At 43.3% G+C, this 25344-nt stretch overlaps 1 long non-coding RNA gene across 1 annotated transcript; it reads left to right on the forward strand.

Annotated features, from left to right (window-relative positions):
* Positions 1–217: 217 nt before the first annotated feature.
* LOC121007683 lies at positions 218–12886 on the forward strand. The gene is made up of 3 exons (XR_005780454.1): positions 218–405; positions 12457–12459; positions 12876–12886. It is a non-coding gene; the product is annotated as an uncharacterized LOC121007683 (long non-coding RNA).
* The last annotated feature ends 12458 nt before the right edge of the window (positions 12887–25344 follow it).

A 25344-nucleotide genomic window follows, 5' to 3' on the forward strand; every position in this document is an offset into this window, starting at 1 on the left:
GCTAGTCGGACAGTCACAAATCCAGTTTGGTCAGGGTGAATCAGAAAAGGGAGAAGTGGAGCCAACCTATTGGCAATAATTTTGGCAAAAATTTTAATGTCAGAGTTAAGCAGTGAAATAGCGCGGAAATTTTGGGGTACATCAGGGACTTTGCCAGGTTTTGGGATAGTGACTATTAGTGCTTCCAACATGTCTGGGGAAAAAAAGGTGTCCGTCTTGTACTAATTTAAACATGTCAAGCATGTAAGGAGCAAGAATACTCTGGAAGTGGCGAAAGTATTCATTAGAGAGTCCATCAGGACCTGGGGATTTACCCATCTGGAGAGACATAATAACCTTATTAACTTCTGCGAGTGAGAATGGTGCATTAAGGGACTGTAATTGTGAGGGTAGGAAGAGTCGCCTGTGAGAGGAAGTTCTCCACCAAGGCAGAGTAGTTGTCAGGAAGAGGGGTGGTCTCTTTTAGGTTATAAAGAGTCTGGTAATATAATTTAAATTAGTTGGCAATCTCACGGGGGTCTGTCAGTTTTTCTCTATTTGTGGGGTGTAGCAGGTGTGGTATTTTGGTTTGATTGTTGAGTTTTTAGTTGTTGCGCCAAACGTCTACCCGCTTTGTTGCTCTGAGAGTAGTATTTAGAACGAAGACTTAGGAGAGACTTATGGTAGTTTTGGAGAAGTAGGCTACTAAGCTTATTTCGTGCTTCTCTAAGCTCATTGGAACATTGATAGGTTGGAGCAGGTTTATTAATTGTCTCCAATCTAGCAATGCGCTCTAAGGTTTGTGTAATGTCTCGTTCTCTGAGCTTTCTTACAGTGGAATTCAGTTTAATCAGGGAGCCTCGCATATACGCTTTGTGGGCCTGCCACAAGATAAACTTATTTGAAACTGAACCATTGTTAAACTGAAATTATTCATTCAATTGTGTAGAAAGCTCGAATACATGTTTTGGGTTATTAAAGAGAAATGTATTATTCCTCCAAATAGGGGGTCTTGTTGATTGAAACTGCTCCTCAAGGGTAAGGGTAATCGGGGCATGATCTGACCACTTAATAAGGCCGATGTTAGTGGAAAGAATATGAAGTAAAGCTGTGTGATCTACCACAAACATGTCTATTCGCGAATAGGACAAATGTATTGGGGAGAAAAAGGTAAAATCTTTTTCAAGGCTATGCTGTGCTCTCCACACGTCCGTAAGGCCCTCAGAGTGCAGGAAGGCGGCAACTCCTGCATCCGGTCGCCTGGTCGGGGATGTGGAGTCAATAGTGGGGTGCAGGACGGTATAAAAATCTCCGCAAAGGATTCCCTTCCGTTGTTTGAGCTTATTCACATTGCGCATAAGTTTATGTAAAAAAGCCAACTGGTGTGAGTTAGGGGCATACAGGTTAACCAGTGTGTACACAATGCTGTTAATGGAACAAACCAGAATAATATAACGACCTTGTGGGTCAATTTTGGAATTAATAGGAGTGTAGGCAACAGTGTTTTTGACAGCGATTAGGGTACCTCTCTTTTTCTTGTCACAATGCGAATGCAGGATAGTAGGAAACAGGCGGTGGTGCACTCTATCGGCATCTGCTTGCAGTAAATGGGTTTCCTGTATACACAGAACATCAATGTTAGCTGTCAGAGCTTCTTTCCACATATAGGACCTTTTCTGAGGGCAGTTAAGGCTTTTAACATTAAGGGACATAATCTTGAGACCCATGATGTTAAAAGGAAACAGCTAATTCAGCCCCTGGAGAGGGTGTAGAAACACAATGTTAGGGCTCAATATCAATAAGACAGAAATTGCAGGCACTTACGGTTCTATAGTAGGGAAGAGAGGGAGGAAGGAGGGAGGGAGGGAAGAGCAAGAATCAAACAAATGATACGTAGATAACCGTCTAAGACTTAGTAGGTACTAAACAGGACGGATATAACCGTCTAGGTAGAGACAGGGCGAAAGTTCAATGCTAGATTTGGAATAAACCAAAAGGGTTAACGGTGACAGAGGACCTGCACCTAAACATGTATATTGCTTATTCAACGCCCAGGTAGGGTAACACAGGGAGTCCCAGCATGATAGACCGAACTATGCATCGCCACTACAGAAGTCCCTGTTTGTAAGTCGTCGACTATAGGGGATACATTCAGGACATCAGCCCTCAGATGAGAGTGGGGTAGCAGGAACTATGGTGGTAAGATCAGCATCCACGTTACTGGAGGACAATGGAATCTGCCAGAGATGAAGTAGCTGTTTCCCTTCTTCCAGGGTCTTGATGGCGTGGGTTTGTCCATTCTTGCGGATGAGGATCTTTAGGGGATAGCCCCACTTGTAGGGGAAGTCATTATCTCTGAGGGCAGTCGTGATAGGCTGTAATGCTCTGCGCCGGCGGAGGGTGACCATAGAGAGATCCGTGTAAAGTTTAATCTTCTGGTACGGAGCAGGTAATGAAGTCTTGTTCCTCGCTGCAGTCATAAGTGCTTCTTTGGTATGAAAGAAATGAATGCGCGCTAAAGTGTCGCGCGGAATGTTGGGGCCAAGGTGTGGAGGTTTAGGAAGTCTGTGGGCCCTGTCAATGATCATATCAGGAACTGGGGGGGTTTGCAGATACTGGGGGGCAACATCTTCAGGGATACCCCTAAATTTTATATTATTCCGTCTGGAACGGTCTTCCAGGTCCGCCATTTTCAACTTGATAGCTTCCAGCTCATCAGCCATGGCATTATGGGCATCTATTATGGCATTTTGTGATGCTGAAAATTCACCCATTTTCACCTCCACATGCTGCACCTTATTCTCTGTGGTCTGCAGCCTGTCAGAGAGGGTTAATCAATCCTGCTTTATCCGTCTGCAGGGAGGATTTCAGTGCCAGCAGCATATTTTTAAGAGAGTCTTCAGTGACTGGCTTATCTGAGGTGGGGAGCAATTGGAAGGGATCCAGGGGATTCGTGTTGTGAGAAGTGTGCTCACTCAGCTGAGGTTGACCTCCGGGATACACAGTGTTCGGCTGCGGACGCTGGAGACTGAGCGGCTGTTCCTGCTGCGCCAGAGGACGGACGCCATCTTGGATCCTATGCAGAGTTTGCCCTGAAGCTCTGGCCTCCTCTGGAGTCGGTGGAAGCGACGGAGGTGATACATGCAGCAGGTTGGTGCTGCCAGATATGTCCGGTGGGGAGGGTGAGCGGGCTGTGAGCGCCGGTGACATCGCGCTGATGGGGGATCCTAGTGCCGCCTTATCTTCTCCATCGGCGCCATCTTTAAATCTTTCCCATTCAAAGTAGCTCTCCAAATTTCCGTCTTGTATCTTCTGCAAGTGCTTTCTCATTTTCCCCATAATGTCAGCGGGGGAGTAGTGCATCTTAGAGAGCAAGTATATGCTGCTTTGAGGTGGATTAAGACGGGCAGGCAAGATTGTAGTCGCTGAGGTGCAGGAGCTCTTCACTCAAGCGGCCATCTCTGCCCGTCTCCAATTAAAAGACATTCTAAACAAATCCTCTGCTAAGATTTTCATGTCGGCCAAACACTCATTCTACGCACACGGAGATAAGGCCTCAAAATGAATGATGTCACTTATTAAAAAGAAAAAACCCTGAACGCATATTAACGAGATCAGGTCAAGTTCAGGTAATATTATATCAGACCCGGTTGAGATTGAAAACGAGTTCATAAAATTCTACTCTTCTCTATATCAATTATATAACCCCGACCGAATACCAGACTCGCCAAAACATCTATCGATAATCTCAGAATTTTTAACTCAAGCAAATCTCCCAAAACGACATCCTGAGTCATACTCTTCCTTATTGAAGCCATTCTCTCTAGATGAGGTACGATCTGCCCTGCGAAGAAGCCCTAAGAATAAAACCCCAGGCCCAGGCGGCTTCCCAAGCTCATATTATGAAACTTTCTCTTTGGTTCTCCTCCCCCATCTGGCAGACACATATAACGCTTACCTATCAGGTACTGAATTACCACAACAATCTTTAGAGGCGTATATCACCCTCATTCACAAAGAGGGAAAAGACCCCACTCAATGCGGCAGCTATAGACCTATTTCGTTTTTTAAACGTAGATCTAAAAATATATGCTAGCCTCCTCGCTAACAGACTTAAACCTCTAATTCCTAAATTAATCTCTCCGGAACAGGTGGGATTTGTGTATGGCAGAGAGGGAAAAGATAACACTATGAGGGTCCTGTCTCTGATACAAATTGCGTCACGTAGCAAACTTCCATTAGTGTTGCTGGGAACAGACGCAGAAAAGGCCTTCGACAGGGTAGATTGGAATTACATGAAACTTTGGCTTCCCACAACCTTTTATAGATGCCATTTTTATCATGTACTCACGTACCACGGCCAGACTACGTATAAACCAATCTCTAACCGCCCCTTTTCAGATAAAGAATGGTACCCGTCAGGGATGCCCCCTTTCACCGATCTTATTTGTCCTCTCATTAGAACCCCTATTAGCCTCGATCAGAGTTCACCCAGACATCATCGGATTTAATGACGGAAAATATATATACAACTCAGCTGCCTACACCGATGACATTTTACTAATAATAACTGATCCATCCTCTGCATTTCCTGCGTTGCAATCTCTCCTTCGAGAATACGGAGCTATATCTAATTTAAAAATAAACGTGTCTAAATCAGAAGCCCTAGGATTCAATATAGACACAAATAAACTAAACCTCTTAAAGTCAAACTACCCATACCATTGGCCAAAATCACACATTACATATTTAGGACTTAAACTTAGCTCTACCTGGAGTGAACTATACTCTCTTAACTATGCCCCTATCCCACAGAAGTTCAAACGAACACTAGAATCCTGGTCTCTCCCTTTTTTTATCATGGATGGGATGGAAAAATCTCATAAAAGCAATACTACTCCCCAAACTGTTATATCTATTTCAAACTCTCCCAATCCCACTCCCAACTCAATTCTTTACAAATATCAGGAGATTAATAAGCAACTATCTCTGGCGAGACGGCAGACCTAGACAATGTCATAACCTCCTGGTTCAGCACAAACAAAGGGGTGGTATGTCTTTACCAGACTGGAAACAATATTATGAAGCAGTCCACTTATCCAGAGTAATATATTGGCTACGTAAAGACACCAACAAACTATGGATTCCACTTGAGGAACACTTAGCGAAATATCCATTGAATTCCCTCCTGTGGGAAAAAGACCAAATACATCGTAAATCTCCTGCCTACCTCACACAAAACGCTATCACTCAAACCACACTGAAGATTTGGCGCACATATGCAGAAAATATTAGCCCAAACCTCTCTCCTCTAATGTCGATAGCTGATATTCCAGAACTATACCAGAAGAAAACACCAGAGACTACCATCAATATCCAAAATACGAAATCCATTTTACTATACTCATTTTTGAACACTGACATATTGGATGACCCCATGACAGATTCCACCTTCCATTTTTTACAAAAGGTACACATACGCTCATTAATATTGCCTTACTTATCTCAATGTATTTCATCTAGGGATCTCACAGATTTCAAAAAAATGTATAGCTTCAAAGAACATCCCTAAACATATACTCTCAAATGTATATAGAATTTTAAAAATAGTTAAATCACCAGTAGATAGGGGATATATTTCAGAATGGGGTAAGGATTTTGGGACTACTTGGACACCACTAGAGGTTAAACAAATATATAGTAAATCTCACGGTATATCCCGATGCACCCGTCTCCAAGAAAATTCATTTAAACTAACTTCCAGATGGTATCACACTCCAATGAGGCTAAAACAGATGAACTGTCTCAGCTCTGATTTATGTTGGAAGTGTCATCAATCGCAAGGCTCTTATTTTCACATGTGGTGGTCCTGTCCCGTACTAACACCCTTTTGGTCTGAAGTGATAAAATTAACCAAGAAAATCTGCTCTTTAGACAAAGATCCCTCCCCTATCGCCATTTTACTAAACATTAGATTAGAAGACATACCGCACACAAAACAGATATTATTCCAACATCTCACAGCAGCTGCGAAATCTGTAATCTCGTTGCATTGGAATCAGCAGTGTCCTCCCAGTACATCTCAATGGCTACAAAAGGTCAACTACATATTCCTCATGGAGGAACTCTCGGCTTGGGAGTTACGATCACACACAAAGTTCCAATCTATATGGAAAGATTGGGTTACTTTCCGCTCTACTTCATATGCCCTCCAACAACTAACTGAAGAATCTCAAGATACAACAGATTAACTAGCTTTAGATATCTGTTTACTTTGAGCCCCCTTTCCTCTTTTCCTTCCCCTTCCCTCTACCCCTCCTAAACTATCCTTATCCTACCTTTCCATCCATAATACCTTCTTAAATTATAACATTTAGGTAAAACATGCCGATTATATATATGTGCATTGTCAATACATATGGATATATGGTCTTGTTATTATTCATGACAAATGTATTTTCTAATCAATAATGTACCATTTATTCAATTTTCTGTTTTATTTAAGAGAAAAAATCAATAAAAAGAGAATTGAAAAGAAAAAGATAGTGATATAGTGTAGCTGATTCTGCTGTCCATACATACATGCTATATACATAGTGCTGTGATGTCACAAGTTCACAACAATACTTAGTGCACCAATCACTAATAAGTAGTCAGACCTGTTAAAATGTGAAGTTGCACGTATTGCGCCAAAATATTCGCATCATTAGTGCCGATTTCGCAATCACAAATATATTAGAGCACTCTATCTACATATAAAGCTATTGTAATGTTCTGCCGTGCCAACCATTTTCTCCAGTCTCAGGAAACTTCTATCAGCTTTAAAAATTTTGCTATAGTCACCCACATCTGAATATTGAATATTGCCCCTGCCACTCATCAGGATATAGGAGGGGACAGTGGGGATTTAGTGGGGGTTGGGGTTAGTGAGGAAAGTAGGGAGAAGACTGGGCAGAACTGTACACCGATGAAAAATAGAACTGCTAAAATAGAAGCTATAGCCAGAATGGAGGAACTCTCACACTGGGAACTCCGATCTCGTCATAAATATATTAAAATATGGTCTCCATGGACGGCTAAGAAAAACATTATTTCTCCTCACCAGCTTGGGGAATCAATCCCCTCATCTCCCTGAGCACTAGTTCACATTACACTTCTTTCCTACAATTTCAGTGGGCAATGAGACACCTATTTCTCAAAAAGCCTGCAATACCGCTGATTTTGGGGGAAACCTTTTCGCCATACTAGCATACCCTACATACTAAAAATTGGAATGCATCCCTTTAATTCGCTGGTACAAAATCTTTGCACAGTTTGGTACACATTCCCCCCCTCCCCTTCCTTCTTTTCTTTCCTTTCTCCTGCTGCCCCTTCACATACCCGTTCCCCCCCCCCCCCCCCCTGGTTATTTTCCCACTGTGCCTTTATTTCTGTTGTTACTGTTTCTACGTTTTAATTCCGGAATACAGTGACTAGCAATTTGTCTGTCCAACTATTTTACAGCACTTGTACTCTTCTGAGTCTAAGCTCGAGTCCATCTGTTCTCACATAGTGTTTGGGCGATTTTGCTGATCTGCGGCAAGGGTGATCTGGGGTCTTTAATGCTGGTGCATCCAAGGATATGGATTTCACCCTCTTTCTTTAGCAGCACCACTTATAAAGGTGCTTCTCAGACTGCGATTTATTTTTGCCGCTTGTTAGCCAGATCTCTCATATTCCGCTTGATTAGCTCTGCCATAATGTGTCAATATTTGCGCTTTATACAAAATTTCTTCTTGTATTCCATGTTTGTAACACTTACTTTACATGTTTTAAAAATCAATAAAAAGATTTTAAAAAGAAAGAAAAATAGAACTGCTGGTAACAAAAACCTGTTACAAACCAGATTCCAAAAAAGTTGGGACACTAAACAAATTGTGAATAAAAACTGAATGCAATGATGTGGAGATGGCAAATGTCAATATTTTATTTGTAATAGATCGTAGATGACAGATCAAACGCTTAATCCGAGTACACTGCGTGCAGAATTATTAGGCAAATGAGTATTTTGACCACATCATCCTCTTTATGCATGTTGTCTTACTCCAAGCTGTATAGGCTCGAAAGCCTACTACCAATTAAGCATATTAGGTGATGTGCATCTCTGTAATGAGAAGGGGTGTGGTCTAATGACATCAACACCCTATATTAGGTGTGCATAATTATTAGGCAACTTCCTTTCCTTTGGCAAAATGGGTCAAAAGAAGGACTTGACAGGCTCAGAAAAGTCAAAAATAGTGAGATATCTTGCAGAGGGATGCAGCACTCTTAAAATTGCAAAGCTTCTGAAGCGTGATCATCGTACAATCAAGCGTTTCATTCAAAATAGTCAACAGGGTCGCAAGAAGCGTGTGGAAAAACCAAGGCCCAAAATAACTGACCATGAACTGAGAAAAGTCAAGCGTGCAGCTGCCAAGATGCCACTTGCCACCAGTTTGGCCATATTTCAGAGCTGCAACATCACTGGAGTGCCCAAAAGCACAAGGTGTGCAATACTCAGAGACATGGCCAAGGTAAGAAAGGCTGAAAGACGACCACCACTGAACAAGACACACAAGCTGAAACGTCAAGACTGGGCCAAGAAATATCTCAAGACTGATTTTTCTAAGGTTTTATGGACTGATGAAATGAGAGTGAGTCTTGATGGGCCAGATGGATGGGCCCGTGGCTGGATTGGTAAAGGGCAGAGAGCTCCAGTCCGACTCAGACGCCAGCAAGGTGGAGGTGGAGTACTGGTTTGGGCTGGTATCATTAAAGATGAGCTTGTGGGGCCTTTTCGGGTTGAGGATGGAGTCAAGCTCAACTCCCAGTCCTACTGCCAGTTTCTGGAAGACACCTTCTTCAAGCAGTGGTACAGGAAGAAGTCTGCATCCTTCAAAAAAAACATGATTTTCATGCAGGACAATGCTCCATCACACGCGTCCAAGTACTCCACAGCGTGGCTGGCAAGAAAGGGTATAAAAGAAGAAAATCTAATGACATGGCCTCCTTGTTCACCTGATCTGAACCCCATTGAGAACCTGTGGTCCATCATCAAATGTGAGATTTACAAGGAGGGAAAACAGTACACCTCTCTGAACAGTGTCTGGGAGGCTGTGGTTGCTGCTGCACGCAATGTTGATGGTGAACAGATCAAAACACTGACAGAATCCATGGATGGCAGGCTTTTGAGTGTCCTTGCAAAGAAAGGTGGCTATATTGGTCACTGATTTGTTTTTGTTTTGTTTTTGAATGTCAGAAATGTATATTTGTGAATGTTGAGATGTTATATTGGTTTCACTGGTAAAAATAAATAATTGAAATGGGTATATATTTGTTTTTTGTTAAGTTGCCTAATAATTATGCACAGTAATAGTCACCTGCACACACAGATATCCCCCTAAAATAGCTTAAACTAAAAACAAACTAAAAACTACTTCCAAAAATATTCAGCTTTGATATTAATGAGTTTTTTGGGTTCATTGAGAACATGGTTGTTGTTCAATAATAAAATTAATCCTCAAAAATACAACTTGCCTAATAATTCTGCACTCCCTGTAAATGTATCATTTTAAAGGAAAAATACGTTGATTCCAATCTTCACAGTGTCAACAAATCCCCAAAAAGTTGGGACAAGTAGCAATATGAGGCTGGAAAAAGTAAATTTGAGCATAACGAAGAGCTGGAAGACCAATTAACACTAATTAGGTCAATTGGCAACATGATTGGGTATAAAAAGAGCTTCTCAGAGTGGCAGTGTCTCTCAGAAGCCAAGATGGGTAGAGGATCACCAATTCCCACAATGTTGCACAGAAAGATAGTGGAGCAATATCAGAAAGGTGTTACCCAGCGAAAAATTGCAAAGACTTTGCATCTATCATCATCAACTGTGCATAACATCATCCGAAGATTCAGAGAATCTGGAACAATCTCTGTGCGTAAGGGTCAAGGCCGTAAAACCATACTGGATGCCCGTGATCTCCGGGCCCTTAAACGACACTGCACCACAAACAGGAATGCTACTGTAAAGGAAATCACAGAATGGGCTCAGGAATACTTCCAGAAACCATTGTCAGTGAACACAATCCACCGTGCCATCCGCCGTTGCCAGCTGAAACTCTACAGTGCAAAGAAGAAGCCATTTCTAAGCAAGATCCACAAGCTCAGGCGTTTTCACTGGGCCAGGGATCATTTAAAATGGAGTGTGGCAAAATGGAAGACTGTTCTGTGGTCAGACGAGTCACGATTCAAAGTTCTTTTTGGAAATCTGGGACGCCATGTCATCCGGACCAAAGAGGACAAGGACAACCCAAGTTGTTATCAACGCTCAGTTCAGAAGCCTGCATCTCTGATGGTATGGGGTTGCATGAGTGCGTGTGGCATGGGCAGCTTGCATGTCTGGAAAGGCGCCATCAATGCAGAAAAATATATTCAGGTTCTAGAACAACATATGCTCCCATCCAGACGTCATCTCTTTCAGGGAAGACCCTGCATTTTTCAACAAGATAATGCCAGACCACATTCTGCATCAATCACAACATCATGGCCTCGTAGGAGGATCCGGGTACTGAAATGGCCAGTCTGCAGTCCAGATCTTTCACCTATAGAGAACATTTGGCGCATCATAAAGAGGAAGGTGCAACAAAGAAGGCCCAAGACAATTGAACAGTTAGAGGCCTGTATTAGACAAGAATGGGAGAGCATTCCTATTTCTAAACTTGAGAAACTGGTCTCCTCGGTCCCCAGACGTCTGTTGAGTGTTGTAAGAAGAAGGGGAGATGCCACACAGTGGTGAAAATGGCCTTGTCCCAACTTTTTGGGGATTTGTTGACACCATGAAATTCTGATTCAACATATTTTTCCCTTAAAATGGTACATTTTCTCAGTTTAAACTTTTGTTCCGTGATTTATGTTCTATTCTGAATAAAATATTAGAAGTTGGCACCTCCACATCATTGCATTCAGTTTTTATTCACGATTTGTATAGTGTCCCAACTTTTTTGGAATCCGTTTTGTACATACAAACATCAACCAAGGTAACCAAAAAATCATGGATATTCAATTTACAGGTAATAGTAATTTAAAATGTATTTTCACAAATGCCAGAAGTGTAGCTAGCAAAATGGGGGAGCTGGAGACTATGGTACTAGAAGAACACATAGATGTAGTTGGTGAGGCTGAGACATGGTTGGACTCTTTCCATGACTGGGCTTTTAATATTGAGGGTTTTACACTATTTAGGAAAGATAGGGTCAATAGAAAAGGCGGTGGTTTGTGCCTGTATGTGAGGAGTGATCTGAAGACAAGTGTGAAAGAGGTAATTGTGGGTGAGGATGTTGAAAGGGATATAAACACTGGAAAAAAATAATACTTGGTGTAATCTATAGACCCCCTAACATCACAGAGGAGATAGAAGCTCAACTGTATAACCAAATAAAGCGAATTGCACAGGCTGGTACAGTGGTCATAATGGGAGATTTTAACTTCCCAGACATTGACTTGGGATCATGGTTCTGCCTCAACCGCAAAGGGAAGAAAATTCCTCAACTTGCTGCAGGACAACTTTATGGGCCAGTTTATAGAAGCTCCTACTAGGGGCAATTCTCTGTTGGATCTAGTAATCTCTAATGATGGGGGTTAACTAGATATAATACATAGGTTTGCGTTACCATTAAAAATGAAACTCCCTCTCACACTTGAGCCTGATTGAAAAAAGTGGGTGGTTAGCTGCAGCGACCAGGACACCAGGAGAAAACACGTGACACTCACGGTGGGCCAATGGTAGTAGTTGTTTGTACTCACGGTTAGCAGATGCCTCCCAGGGCTGGTGCAACGATTTTTGCCACCCTAGGCAAAAGCTAATTTTGCCTCCCCTTGACTCCGCCCATTGACCACGCCCCTTTACCTGCCCCTTTTTCGGCCACCTATTGCATGCAATATTTAACTATGGTCTTGTAACCTGTGCCAGTCTATGATCATGTACCCTGTGCCAGTCCGACTATGGTCGCGTACCCTGTGCTAGTCTGACTATGGTCGCGTACCCTGTGCCAGTCTGACTATGGTCATGTATATATAATATCCAGCCATTGTCTGCCACCTAGTACCATCCCTCTACGCTGTTCAGCAGGTTGGCACACCAAACATGAGCAGTGCCACCTATTCACTGCCAGGTGCCATTCAGCCACTGTCTGAAATCCTGTGCCACCAGGGCAACATAAAACAGTATGCTGCCTTGTGCCCTCTGCCAGTCTGGCACTGTCCTGCACCCTGTACCATTCATAGCCCTTTAGACAGTCTGTGCCACCTATTAGGCTCCATGTGCCACTGCTGGGTACCCTGTGCCAGTCAGAATCTATGGCCCCTAGTCAAGCAACAGGTGTGCCCTGACCCCTGTACACAAGTGTGTGCCACCCTGCTGCTGCCAGTCACTGTCCCGCAGCCTCTGACACCCTAGTGCAGGTTGTCAGTGTGCGGTTGCCAGGGGTGCTCACCAGGTTCTGCTCCTCGCTGTGCTCCAGGTCCACATTGCCTTGGCTCTTGCCAAGATCATGTGTCTTCAGCACGTGATCCCGTGAGACCCACCTCGGGAGGTCACTGGTCTCGGGGGATTGCGCACCCGAAGTGACTGAACAAACTCATGCCAGCGCAGGATCGCACTCGCAGCAGATCCGGCCGGCAAGTACAGGAACAGAAGCAGTCAAGGAGATGATGTCAGATGGATCACAAGTAGGGGGCGGGGCGCGGGCAGCAGCCGGGTGCTAGTGCTTGGGATTCGGACTCCAGAGTGCCGGCGCCCCCAGGCAGAGTGCGGTCTACGCGGTGGCCTACTCTGCTTATGGGTGGCGCCGGCCCTGATGCCTCCCTGGGTCGGTGTGCAGTGATGAGGAAGACAGCACAAAATCTTCCGGGGCACTCTCCGTTGCAGGGAACACCAGCCAGATGTTGGTTGAGGTGCCCTTAAAGGCAATTGGTGTTTAAGGTGCTTTGGGGGCTGGGCCCTTGGTTCATGACGCCAGCACCGTAAGGTGCAAATGTTGAGAGTAGCAGTAGTAAGAATGAGGAGTCGTTTGTTGTAAACCAGTTGAACATTTACTGAAAATGAATAGTCTCTGGACAGTTGGTACAAATTATCAATGGAAACCATTTTGTATAGCATAAGTAATAATAAGTTCAATTGTAATCTTATTATGAGATAGTGGCAGTTGTCAATGAAGGAGTTGTCCCTTTAAAGTAGACACTTTATAGGCAAGGATCCTGGTGGTAATGCTAAATTCACTCTATAGCACTCTGGTACTAAAGTATGCTGATATATCTAGTTACTATGAGCTATCCTTTAAGGGCGATCTCCTTTGTGGCGGGCAAACACATCTGCTTCATTATTTGCAGGATACTTTTCTAAAAAGGTTTAGGTTTTTCCACTATGACCCGGAAGGCTTGTGTAGTGGATACAGACAATTCTGCGCATTAGTTGTCTATTTTTGTGTCCTGGCACTCGGAAAGTTGCTCCCAGGCACTTGTACTAATGAGGTCCATAAGCTAAGTTTAGATGTTACCCTTGCTAGGCTCTCTGCATCTTTGTACATAGACTCACTGTCTGGTGCTTGGTTGCTGTGGTTGTCTTCTTCAGGCTTGATCATGGCCCAGAGGAAAGGAAAACAGTTACATGATGACTTAAAGGGTTTCTATCACTTTGTTTCACCTATTTAGCTTTCAGACACTAGCGATCCGCTAGTGTCTGCTTTATCTAACCATCCTAATATAAGAGCTTATTGTCCTGCCGTTTAGCTAAAAAAATAACTTATATAGATATGCAAATGAGCCTCTAGGTGCTATGGGGGCGTGATTAGCACCTAGAGGCTCCGTCTACCTTAACAAACTGCCGCCGCCCAGCGCGTCCCTCCAGCCCGCCCATCTCCAGCTGAAGCGATCCTCTCCGTGCGCGTCTCTGTTCTGCGCATGCGCAGTGAATGTCTGATCGCTTCCCTGCTCAGACATCTCCACTGCGCCTGTTCCTCGGAGCACTATGACGTCATCGGCGCAGGCGCAGTGGAGATGTCTGAGCAGGGAAGCGATCAGACATTCACTGCGCATGCGCCGAATACGAGGAGCATCGCATTCCGGAGGAGATGGGCGGGCTGGAGGGACGCGCTGGGCGGCGGCAGTTTGTTAAGGTAGACGGAGCCTCTAGGTGCTAATCACGCCCCCATAGCACCTAGAGGCTCATTTGCATATCTATATAAGTTATTTTTTTAGCTAAACGGCAGGACAATAAGCTCTTATATTAGGATGGTTAGATAAAGCAGACACTAGCGGATCGCTAGTGTCTGAAAGCTAAATAGGTGAAACGAAGTGATAGAAACCCTTTAAGCCTGTCTCTCTCCTGCATAAACTTGCTTCTCCTACTCTCACCAACTACTAACTCCAACTAACTTTATTAACACACCCAAAGCTATATATAGTGTGTCTGTAAATAATAAATCAAGGCAACTGGACTTACTATGGATTTCTTGAAAACGTTTCACTCGTTCTTCCAATGAGCTTTCTCAATTCTGAGTGACTGTACAAGAATTCTCTGGGAATAAATATGTAACTGAATCAACATCTGGTAATTATACCCAGCATGGGGTCAGAGGTCATTATACCTAGCATGGGGTCAAAGGTGTTAATTCCATTATCTTAATTGGAGTCAGTAGGTGATAATGACCTCCGAGAAAAAGGTGTCAAGACAGCATTGTATGTGGCAGACAATAGATGTCTAACCCCCCCTCTATTCAAGCTTGGCTTCTCCATTTTTTACGTAGATGGCCTCCTTCACACCTTGTTTGTACCAATCGGCCTCCTTATCCAAAAAACGTACTTGACTGTCTTCAAAGGTGTGACCTGTTTCTTTTAGATGTAAGTACACGGCTGAATCTTGACCAGAGGTTTTGTCTCTTCTATGCTGAGCCATACACTGATGTAGTTGTTGTTTTGTTTCGCCGATACACAGTTCTCTCTGCCCAGTGGTGTAGAGTCTGGATGACTCCCAGTTTTTTGTCTAGAGGATAGTGGGAATCAAATAGCAGGTACTGGTCTGTGTGTGTTGGTTTTCGATAGACCTCTATTGCCAGCTTCCTTCCATCTTCAACTGTTATAAGACAGTCCAGAAATGCCAGTTTGTTGTTCTGCATATCTTCCCGTGTGAAATTGATGTTATGATCCACTGAGTTGATGTGGTCGGTAAAAGCCTGTAACTCTTGTTTATGAATTTTAACCCAAGTGTCATCCACATATCTGAACCAATGACTCAGTGTAATTCCCTTGAAAGTGGTCAGGGCTTTCCTTTCTACTTCCTCCATATACAGGTTCGCTACAATAGGTGAGACTGGCGATCTCATAGCACAGCCATGTTTTTGCTTGTAGAACTTGTCCTTATACTTGAAGTAGGTGGTACTCAGACAAAGGTCCAGTAAGTTCTGGGCTAAGTTCTGTTCTGCAGCCTAAGGTGTTGTCTAGTAGCAACTGTTTCCTGACTGTTTCAATTGCCTCTGTAGTGGGTATGCAGGTGAAGAGGGATGTAACATCATAGGAGACCATTGTTTCTTCTGTGCCCAATACCAAGTTCTGGATTTTGGTGGTGAAATCCTGAGAGTTCTGTATGTGATGTTGTGTGTTTCCAACCAAGGATTCTGGCTAAGTATTTTGCCACATTGTAGGTCACAGAGTTGATGCTGCTGACAATTGGCCTGAGAGGGGTCCCATCCTTATGTATCTTAGGAAGTCCATAAATACATGGAGGAGCTTCCCCAGGGTAGAGGCGGTGATACATGGCCCGATCAATGATTTTGTCCTTTTCTAGTTGTTGTAGTAGTTCTATAACCTTCTTCTTGTAGCCACTGGTTGGGTCTCGTCTTAGGGCCTCATATGTGTTGTTATCATTCAGGAGTGTGGTCACCTTGGCATCGTAGTCAGATGTATTAAGTACAACCGTGCATCTTCCTTTATCCGCAGGCAGGATGGTGATGTTTGTGTCTTTCTTCAGGGATGTAACCGCCTTCCTTTCTTCTCTAGTCAAGTTTGAAGGAGGTGGTTTGGCACTGGCCAGAGCTGCAGACACTTTAAGGCGAAGTTGTTCAGCCTCACCCTGTGGTACTTTGTTGCTGTGGATTGAGGCTTCAGTGGCTAAAATTGTCTGCCACATACAATGCCATCTTGACACCTTTTTCTGGGAGGTCATTATCACCTACTGACTCCAAATAGGATAATGGAATCAACACCTTTGATCCCATGCTGGGTATAATGACCTCTGACCCCATGCTGGGTATAATTACCAGATGTTGATTCAGTTACATATTTATTCCCAGAGTATTCTTTGACAGTCACTCAGAATTGAGAAAGCTCGTTGGAAGAACGAGTGAAACGTTTTCAAGAAATCTACAGTAAGTCCAGTTGCCTTGATTTATTCTTTACAGATATACCATGACCTGGATAAATGAGAACCTTCACAGACATAGATATAGTGTGGTGCAAGCACCACCTAGGGGTTCAATTGTAATCCTATTATCAGGTAGTGGCAGTTGTCAATGAAGGAGTTGTCCCTTTAAAGTAGACATTTTACAGGCAAGGATCCTGGTGGTAATCCTATATTCACTTTATAGCACTCTGGTACTAAAGTATGCTGATATATCTAGTTACTATGAGCTATCCTTTAACCTCTTGGGGACACATGACGTACCGGTACATCATGATGTCCTGGTACTTAAGGACACATGGCGTACCGGTGCGTCATGTGTAGTTCCGATAACCGCCGCGCGGTGGACGGTGATCGGAATAGGGTGCCTGCACAAATCATTGAGCAGGCACCCTGGGACAATGCGCGGGGGGGGCAATTCAGACCTGTGGTTTGCTGCATTTCCGGGTTATTTGGGTCTCTGGTGACCCGATAATCCGGAACAGGATGGTGATCGGTGGTGTGATAATACACCACCAATCACCATCCTGCGATCCTGAGAGCTGATGGTGACATCACCTCTCAGGATCGGCTCTGATTGGCTGCAAGGGCAGGCGGTTCAAATTATTGCAGCGCTCCTCTCCTCCTCCTTTCTGTGTCCGGGAGCCGAGGAGCGCTGCATCGATCTCCAGAGCCAGCACCCCCAGCACCCTCATCTGTGCCCAGCACCCTCCGCACCCTCATCTGTGCCCATCAACCCCTCATCTGTGCCCAGCACCCCCTTCTGACCCTCCACAGTGCCATCTGGCACTAAAAAGTATTTAGGGAAAGGTTAGGGACAGGTTAGGTTAGGCAGGGATATTCAGGGAAAGTTTAGTGGAAAAAAAAAAGTTGTTACCTGTTGCATCACCCTAATCGGGTGTCTGGGGTCCACACCACAGCTGTGTGACCCTAGACCCCCCAGGGGTGCTGCAGCTTGCCCCCCTGCCCCCCCCCCCACACATTTTTTTGGGAGCAAGCAGTTTTTAGTTTTTTTCTGCGTATGCTAACTGTGGCCAGCACTCTTAGTGTACGGCCACTGTTAGCGCATCGCACACCCCACCGCTGATCAGCTTTGGACGGCTGATCAGCAAGTTAGAATTTTTTTATTTTTCACATTTTTTGGCCTTTTTTATTTCTTTTTTTTTCTGTTAGTTTTAGGGCAAAGTCCGGGAACACCCGTGCCCCCACACACACGCATACTAAATAAAGATTTCCACGCATGCACACACACACGCACACACACACTCCCCTATGGCCCGCCGCATGTTCTCGGCCGAAGAGGCATACGCCCAGCTTGCCTCCGACTCCGAGAACCCCAGTCAGGACGAGGGTGACCCCACTTTACTTTTGTCATCCGCGTCCTCCTCATAATCTAGCGATGATGATGAGCCCCCAAGGTGGCGGAGACGCCGCCAGGTGGAGCAAGGGGACCGCCATGCTAGGGACCCCGTGGCCCACACTAGTACGAGAAGCTCTGGGGCTCATACTAGTTTTCCGGCCCTCCAGTTCAGTCCACCGGAGACCCCTACCGGTGAACTTGCATGATTTACCCCAGAGCATTTTGAGCCTGCGACTCCTGATTTTGTTGGCCAACCAGGAATCCAGATTCTCACAGTGGGCTTCACTGAATATGACTGTTTTAGTCTTTTTTTCAGTGACCACTTTGTGAACCTGATGGTGGAGCAAATGAACCTGTACTCCCAACAGTTCATTGCTCAACACCAGGGCTCCTTTTTGGCTAGGGCCGGTGGCTGGACTCCGGTCAGTGCAGCTGAGATGAGGACGTTTTGGGGCCTCGTGCTGCACATGGGCCTGTTCAAAAAACCCAGTGTCAGGCATTACTGGAGTGGGGACGTCCTCTACCAGACCCCACTTTACATTACGGCCATGACACGTACTCGGTTTGAGCACATCCGGAAATGCCTGCATTATGCAGATAATGCAGCATGTCCCCCTCAAGGTAATCCTGCCTATGACCGCCTGTACAAAATCAGGCCGGTCATTGATCACTTTGGGGCCAAATTTTTGGAGGCCTATGTAACTGGAAGGGAGGTCGCGGTTGATGAGTCTCTCATTGCTTTCAAGGGGAGACTCATGTTCCGCCAGTATGTTCCCTCTAAGTGGTACAAACTTTGTGAGAGTACCTCAGGGTACACTAACAAGTTTTGTGTGTACGAGGGGCGAGATTCCCGTATTGAACCCACAGAATGTCCCCCCACTCTGGGTGTTAGCGGGGAACTTGTGTGGACCTTATGCACCCACTGCTAGATAAGGGTTACCACCTGTACGTGGATAACTTTTATAATAGTATCCCCTTGTTCCAGTCCCTCGCTGCCAGATCCACGTCCGCTTGTGGGACCGTGCAGAAAAATCAATGCGGCCTCCCTACCCACCCCCTCCAGGTACCTATCCCCAGGGGTGAGACCCGTGCCCTTACCAGTGGAAACCTGTTGCTGGTCAGATATAAGGACAAGAGGGATGTCCTTGTACTGTTCACAACAGTCCTCAAGCCCGATTGTAACGTCGACTACAATCGGTATATGGGAGGAATTGATCTCTCTGATCAAGTCCTCAAGCCATATAATGCCATGCGCAAAACCCGGGCATGGTACAAAAAAGTTGCGGTATACTTGGTATAGCTTGCCTTGTACAACTCTTTTGTGCTGTCCCGGAGGGCTGGCAACACAGGGAAATTCCTCCAGTTCTATGAGGCAGTCCTCAAGGCCCTGATCTTTTCTGACTGGGAAAGAGCAGGCCGGAGTACCTCGGGAACTGGAGGCGCCCGGATCGTCCCTGGCCAACACTTTCAAGGTGTGGTTCCCCCATACTGGAAAGAAGGGAAGGAACCAAAAAAGGTGCAGAGTGTGTCACAGGAGGGGGATACGGAAGGACACCACCACTCAGTGTGACACGTGCCCCGATCATCCGGGCCTCTGCATTATTGGTTGCTTCAGGGAGTACCACATTTCCATGGAGTACTAAATTTATAATCACCTTCCCCAATTTTAATTCCATTTAGCTACTGACAATCGGGGAAAAAAACTATGGTTGTCAGACTTGAGACACTAAAACAAAAAAAATCTTTTTTTTTCAAAAATATTATTTTGTAAAACTAAAATAAAATAAAAAAAGTTGACATATTAGGTATCGCTGCATCCGTAAGAATTTTCTCTATAAAAATATCCCATTACCTAACCCCTCAGATGAACATGGTCCAAAAAATTTAATAAAAAATTTATTTTTTTGTCACCTTACATCACAAATAGTGTATTAGCAAGTGATCAAAAAGTCATATGCCCCCCAAAATAGTGCCAATAAAACCGTCCTCTCATCCTGCAAAAAATGAGCCCCTACCTAAAACAATCGGCTACAAACAAAAAAAAAAAAAAATGACTCAGAATATGGAGATACTAAAATGTTTTTTTGTTTGTTTATAAAAGGATAATATAGTGTAAAACCTAAATAAAAAAATAAAAAAGTAGACATATTAAGTATCGCCGCGTCCATAAGAATTTGCTCTATAAAAGTACTCCATGACCTAACCCCTCAGATGAACACGGTCGGAAAAAAAAAACTGTGCAAAAATAGGTATTTTTTGGTCACCTTACATCACTAATAGTGTAATAGCATGCGATCAAAAAGTCATATGCCCCCCAAAATAGTGCCAATAAAACAGTCCTCTCATCCCGCAAAAAATGAGCCCCTACCTAAAACAATCGGCTACAAACAAAAAAAAAACTGACTCAGAACAGAATATGGAGATACTAAAATTTTTTGGGTTTGTTTATAAAAGGATAATATAGTGTAAAACCTAAAAAAAAAAAAAAAAAGTAGACATATTAGGTATTGCCGCGTCCGGAAGAATCTGCTCTATAAAAATACCCTATGACCTAACCCCTCAGATGAACATGGTCAAAAAAAAAAAAAAATGGTGCAAAAGGTATTTTTTTGTCACCTTACATCACGGAAAGTGTAATAGCAAGCGATAAAAAAGCCATATGCCCCCCAAAATAATGCCAATAAATCCATCCTCTCATCCCGCAGAAAATGAGCCCCTACCTAAGATAATCGGCTAAAAACAAACAAAAAACTGACTCAGACTATGAAGATACCAAATAAATTTTTAAAAAGTAGACATATTAGGTATCTCCACGTCCGTAAGAATCTGCTGTATAAAAATACCCCATGACCTAACCCCTCAGATGAACACGGTCAAAAAAAAAAAAAACTGTGCCAAAACAGCTCTTTTTTGGCAAATTTTCAATTTAAACCGTTTTTTCCATTAACAAAGCAAGGGTTAACAGCCAAACAAAACGAATGATTTATTACCCTGATTCTGCAGTTTACAGAAACACCCCATATGTGGTCATAAACTGCTGTATGACCAAATGGCAGGGCGTAGAAGGAAAAGAACGCCGTATGGTTTCTGAAAGGCAGATTTTGATGGCCTTTTTTTTTTGGCACCATGTCATAGAAACATAGAAACATAGAATGTGTCGGCAGATAAGAACCATTTGGCCCATCTAGTCTGCCCAATATACTGAGTACTATGGATAGCCCCTGGCCCTATCTTATATGAAGGATGGCCTTATGCCTATCCCATGCATGCTTAAACTCCTTCACTGTATTTGCAGCTACCACTTCTGCCGGAAGGCTATTCCATGCATCCACTACTCTCTCAGTAAAGTAATACTTCCTGATATTACTTTTAAACCTTTGCCCCTCTAATTTAAAACTATGCCCTCTTGTAGCAGTTTTTCTTCTTTTAAATATTCTCTCCTCTTTTACCTTGTTGATTCCCTTTATGTATTTAAAAGTTTCTATCATATCCCCTCTGTCTCGTCTTTCTTCCAAGCTATATATGTTAAGGTCCTTTAATCTTTCCTGGTAAGTTTTATCCTGCAATCCATGTACCAGTTTAGTAGCTCTTCTCTGAACTCTCTCCAAAGTATCAATATCCTTCTGGAGATATGGTTCTCCCATTTGAAGAACCCTTGATGCACCCCTAGAGTAAAAACTCCATAAAAGTGACCCCATCTAAGAAATTACACCCCTCAAGGTATTCAAAACTGATTTTAAAAACTTTATTAACCCTTTAGGTGTTCCTAAACTGTTTATGGCAAATGGAGATGAAATTTCAGAATTTCTATTTTTGGTAACCTTGCCTCACAAAAAATGTAATATAGAGCAACCAAAATCATATGTACCCTAAAAATAGTCCCAACAAAACTGCCACCTTATCCCGTAGTTTCCAAAATGGGGTCACTTTTATGGAGTTTCTACTCTAGGGGTGCATCAGGGGGGCTTCAAATGGGACAATGTGTAAATAAACCAGTTCAGCTAAATCTGCCTTCCAAAAACCACACGGTGCACCTTTCCCTCTACGCCCTACCATGTGCCCGTACAGTAGTTTACGGCCACATATGGGGTGTTTCTGAAAACTACAGAATCGGGGCAATAAATATTGAGTTATGTTTGGCTGTTAACCCTTGCTTTGTTACTGGAAAAAATGGATTAAAATGGAAAATTTTCCAAAAAATTGAAATTCAGAAATTTTATCTCCATTTGCCATCAACTCCTGTGGAACACCTAAAGTGTTAACGACATTTGTAAAATCAGTTTTGAATACCTTGAGGGGTGTAATTTCTAGAATGGGGTCATTTTGGGGTGGTTTCTATTATGTAAGCCTCACAAAGTGACTTCAGATCTGAACAGGTCCTTAAAAAGTGGGTTTTTGAAAATTTCTGAAAAATTTCAAGATTTGATTCTAAACTTCTAAGCCTTGTAACGTCCCCAAAAAATAAAATGCCATTCCAAAAATGATCCAAACATGAAGTAGACATATTTGGAATGTAAAATTATAACTATTTTTTTGGAGGTAATACTATCTATTATAAAAGTAGAGAAATTGAAATTTGGAAATTTGCTAATTTTTCTAAATCTTTGGTAAATTTAGTCTTTTTTTATAAATAAAAATGAATTTTTTTTTACTCCATTTTACCAGTGTCATGAAGTACAATATGTGATGAAAAAACAGTCTCAGAATGGCCTGGATAAGTCAAAGCGTTTTAAAGTTATTCACACATAAAGTGACAAAAAATGACCCGGGTCCTTAAGGTGAAAATGAGCCCGGTCCTTAAGGGGTTAAGGGCGATATCCCTTGTGGCAGGCTAACACATCTGCTTTATTATTTGAAGGATTCTCTTCTAAAAAGGTTTAGGTTTTTCCACTAAGTCCCAGAAGGCTTGTGTAGTGGATAAAAACAATTCTGCACATTAATTGTCTATTTGTGTCCTGGCACTCGGAAAGTTGCTCTCAGGCACTTGTACTAATGAGGTCCATAAGCTAAGTTTAGATGTTAACCTCGCTAGGATATCTGCATCTTTGTACATAGACTCACTGTCTGGTGCTTGGTTGCTGTGGTTGTCTTCTCGAGGCTTGATCAGGGCCCAGAGGAAAGGAAAACAGTTACATGATGACTTAAGCCTGTCTCTCTCCTCCATGAACTTGCTTCTCCTCCTCTCACCAACTACTAACTACAACTAACTTTATTAACCCACCCAAAGCTATATTTAGTGTGGTGCCAGCACCACCTAGGAGCGAATTGATGTAAATGACATTGCCAGCCAGATAATAGGAAATACCATACATTGCAAATTAAAGTGTCCTATTTACACACATATGTGGGATGCTGCAAGCCACACACTAGTTTTCTAACAAGATAATTTAATAAAGTATTTTTTAAGCGTTTCTTTTCAGGCAGTAAATTTATTTAATCTCTAATGATGGAGAGCTTTTTGGAAATGTTACTGTTCGAGAAACACTAAGTAATAATGGCCACCATATAATTATATTCCCCCTACACTATAAGAAGCAATCTCTGTCAGGCAGAGCAAAAACACAGAATTTAAAAAATACTAATTTCCCTGGGTTGAGGTCAGCATTTCAGGGCATAGACTGGGAGCAGCTACTGTCTCATAATAATACTGAGGATAAGGCCTCATGCACATGACCATTGTTTTGGTCCGCATCCGAGCCGCAGTTTTTGCGGCTTGGATGCGGAACCATTCATTTAAATGGGGCCGCAAAAGATGCGGACAGCACTCCGTGTGCTGTCCGCATCTGTTGCTCCGTTCCGTGGCCCCGCAAAAAAAATATAACCTGTCCTATTGTTGTCCGTTTTGCGGACAAGAATAGGCTGTTATATTAATGGCTGTCCGTGCCGTTCCGCAAATTGCACCATCCGCAATTTTCAGACAGCAAAACACACAACGGTCATGTGCATGTAGCCTAAATGGGAGAGCTTTAAATCCACATTGAGTAATTGCACTAAAAAATGTATTCCTTCAGGTAACGGCTAACATTAAACCCCCCATGGCTTATAGCTACTGTAAAAAGGGCAATAAATGACAAAAAAGGGCATTTTAAAATACAAATATGTGGGGTCAGATGTAGCCTTTGAAGTTTACAAAGGGCTTAAAAAAATCAGTAAAAAGAAGATAAAATTTGCAAAAATATAAAACGAACAGCAGGTGGCAATAGAGAGCAAAACAAATCCCCAAAATTTATTTAAATGTATAAATGCTAAAAAACCAAGGTCCGAGCAGGTAGGTCTCCAAAAAAATGGTAAATGGGGGTTAGTCACTGAAGATAAGGAAAAGGCAGAGTTACTAAATGTTTTTTTTAGCTCTGTTGAGCAAGCATGCTCGGCCATACTGCTGTCTGGATCGAGCATTACTATGCTAGGCACATCCGAGTGCTCGGTCGAATACTGTGGGTGGTCGAGTACAATTTAATACAATGAAAGTTAATGGGAGACCCGAGCATCAAACCAGGCACCCCCTGCTCTGAAGATGAGAAGGTGTCTGGTTCACAAAAAAAGGTTAGAAATTGATGGAAACCCCATCAAAATGGTTTGGAAACAGCATTAAGAGGATGCCTGGATGCATCTTGGACTCCTATTATCGACAACATACAACCACACAAAGGCTATATGCCAAAAGCCAGGTATATGCAAGCCATCAATCTATCCATGAGTCAGCATACCTTACAATGGTAGCCTTGTGCACTATGAGCAGGGCCGGTGCAAGGATTTTTGTCAACACAAGCTAATCTTCATTTTGGTGCCCCCCCCCCCATCATTTCACATTTCTGCCCCTCATGATTCATGTCCATTTCTTGCCCCCCCATCATTTCACATTTCTGCCCCTCATGATTCATGTCCATTTCTTGCCCCCCCACATCCCATCATTTCACATTTCTGCCCCTCATGATTCATGTGCATTTCTTGCCCCCCCATCCCATCATTTCACATTTCTGCCCCTCATGATTTATGTCCATTTCTTGCCCCCCCATCCCATCATTTCACATTTCTGCCCGTCATGATTCATGTCCATTTCTTGCCCCCCCCATCATTTCACATTTCTGCCCCTCATGATTCATGTCCATTTCTTGCCCCCCCCATCCCATCATTTCACATTTCTGCCCCTCATGATTCATGTCCATTTCTTGCCCCCCCATGTGCTAATATCACAGTGCCATCCTCTCCCCCTGCCCTCTAATGTGCCAGTATCACGTGCCTCTCTCCTCCCCCTCCATGTGCCAGTATCATGGCGCCAATAGCCCCCCCTCCCCCCCGGCAGTAACAGTCCGGTATTTAAAAAAAAAAAAAAAAACTTTTATACTTACACCTCCATGTCAGCATCCGGCCTGTGTTCCCACCAGCCTCTAGTGTTAAAGATTTGGTGCTCCTGTTCTTATTTAGCCTGTCTTTCAGAAAAGTTTTTGTCACATGCTAATATTGGGAAATGTTTTTTAATAATGTTGCAAATCTGTGTGTATTCACTGCTGAACTGTGTAACAAAAACATTCTTTTT

Source organism: Bufo bufo, chromosome 1, assembly GCF_905171765.1.
Source record: "Bufo bufo chromosome 1, aBufBuf1.1, whole genome shotgun sequence".
Taxonomy (NCBI): domain Eukaryota; kingdom Metazoa; phylum Chordata; class Amphibia; order Anura; family Bufonidae; genus Bufo; species Bufo bufo.